This window comes from Acomys russatus, chromosome 3 (assembly GCF_903995435.1).
Source record: "Acomys russatus chromosome 3, mAcoRus1.1, whole genome shotgun sequence".
NCBI classification, from domain to species: Eukaryota; Metazoa; Chordata; class Mammalia; order Rodentia; family Muridae; genus Acomys; species Acomys russatus.
The window spans coordinates 27678456-27681081 of record NC_067139.1 but is presented as its reverse complement, the minus strand read 5'-3'; positions in this window follow the sequence as shown (position 1 = coordinate 27681081).

Below are 2626 nucleotides of genomic sequence, written 5' to 3'. Positions count from 1 at the left end.
TCCTCTGCAAGAGCAGTTTGTATTCTTAACCACTGTTCCATCTCTCCAGCCCCAAACAGTTGTGTTTGAGGGGATATAGATGTTAATGATAGATGTGGTCTTCTCCCAGCCTTGGAAGTCTGGATGTAGGCATCTGTTGATGAACCTTGGGCTATCTGGAGTCTTGGTTGATAACAAATGACCTGTGTACATGCTGATAAAGCCATAGGTTCTCTTCCTCTTTCCCAATCTGTTCTATGACTCTCCCTTTCTGGGGTGACTATCCTGTAGATGTCTTCTAAGCTAACTCCCGCCATGGTGATTTATGTCAGAGAAAGCTGAGATGTTGCTTTATGATGGAATATTTCTGATTACCAACTAGGACATCCTCATATTGGCTTTGTCCTTCGGGTAAACCATGGTTATCATCTGCGCCTCCCTGTCTGGATTATGTGGCCCTATTTTCCATCTTTGGGTCAAGCTGGATGCAGAACTTAAAACCACTTAAGATTCTTCAAAAGAAGCAGCAGAGATCTCACTATTTGCTATGTGAGGGAGGCAGAGGGGGAGACTTATGTCAGGTGACTTAAAACTTTGCATCGATGAGGCCCCGAGTTCAGGTCTGAGCACCTAGAAAAATAGTCTTCATTGGAGATATCTGTTTTTCTCCAAGGTCAGTTAGCTTCTATCCAGCGCCCAGTCTCACTGGCTGTTCATTTCTTCCTCTCACCTTTTGTACTGATTCTAGTCTTTCTGCACTTTCTCACTTCTTTACACAGTTATCAAACACGGTGATTTCCTGGGACTGAACTCGCCGTCAAGCTTATAGACTCACACTCATTGAAATAGTCACAAAAGCCAGCCTCCTCTCAAAGCAGATTGACTTTGTAATCTAATGCTTGCAATCTTAGCCCCCAATCCGCATAGGAAAGCAATGGATTTCCTTTGGGTGATAAATGTGGGTTGATCCTGGGAGGAAGTCTTATTCCAGGTGTCTGTGAAGGAGATCACCCCCCCCCTCTGTCATTATACCAGAAATTGGGAAGCAAAAGCAGTCATTAGGAACCAGAAGGAAAACTGTCAGACCGCTCTAGGCTAAGAGAAGGTGAGGCTGGCACTTCAGTGTGTCACTCTAATCATAGTGTGACTATGGCCAAGTTCATGGATGGGTAAATGTAGTTATCTCTTCCTCCCCAGCTTTCCATCTGATTCCTTCAGAGCCCTCCTCTGGCTCTTTGATCTGCCATTGTGACTCTGTTACTTTGGCACTTGCCCAGTAGCGCATGCGCTGTAATTCATTGATTTCATGTTGTATCATGGTTGCTTCTCAGTGGCACTTCATGTCCGCAGAGAGAGGTTGGCACAGCATATCTCTTTTGTAGGGTGTGCTTGTGTATGTGGGGGATTTAATTTCTTCACTTATCACCAGGACTCTGCTAAAGTACTTATAATGAAAGATAGATAAACTAGAGAAAAATGTACAGATTTGTTTCATAAAAGTTCAGTGGGACACAGGAGCTTTTGGTAATGAAGACCTGGAGAAAGAGGGACATCTGTGCCTTGATGCTTAGGTTTGTTGATGCTTTGGCTGGCCTTGAACTCACAGAGATCTGCCTACTTCTGTCTCCCAGAGTGCTGGGATTATAGGCGTGTACCATCATGCCTGGCTACATCTGGTATTCTTAAAAATTTTAAAGTACAGATTTATTGTATTCAGGTGTGTGTGTGTGTGCGCGCGCGCGCGCGCGCGCGCTTGTGCATTTATTGTAGCCACTGCCACTGATGGTGAGTTTCTTCTTCTTCTTCTTCTTCTTCTTCTTCTTCTTCTTCTTCTTCTTCTTCTTCTTCTTCTTCTTCTTCTTCTTTGAGACAGGATTTCTTGGTGTAGCCCTGGCTGTTCTGGAACTCACTCTGTGGACTAGGCTGGCTTTGAACTCAGGATCTGCCTGTTTTTCCCTCCCAATGCTGGAATTAAAGGCCAGTGGTGAGCTTCTTTAACAACAAAAGAAAACATGTCTTTTTCATCTTCTACATCCTCAGTATAAGTATATGCATACACAATGTAGTACTCTAATACTATTATGAGTGTCCTAAAAATGTCTTGAGATAAACTAATAGATATATCCTGGGAGCCCGATGAAAACTTGACCGTATCCTAGAGGAGATACAGTTCTAGATTTTAAGAAACTTATGGTCTGATTGGAGGAACACTGGAGACAAGAACAACCATACGTGATGCTGATAGGAAGCTGGACAGCTGATGCAGAAGAAGTAGATAGCAGAAGACCCAGAGTGCATCTGACCTCACACCAGCTCTGCTCAGACAAGTGGTTTCATTTTGCTGAGTCTCATTTTCATCTTTAGTGAAAGGATGGATAGTGGGACGGCAACGCCCAACAGAATGAGGCTATGAGCAGATGGGAGGTAGTCAAGAATGCTTTCTGAACAATGTGATGGGTTTCAGGATAAAGTAGGACATCATAGATGGCTCTGAGTGGGAGCCTTTGAATCTAAACAGGACTGTACAACTACACATTCTTCTACCATCTGTTTGAGATAGAATCTGTGGAAGAGCAGGCACTCAGGGAATGTCCACAGAATAAATTAATAAATTTGCTTTGAGGCCAGTGACCACAGAGATTATGGT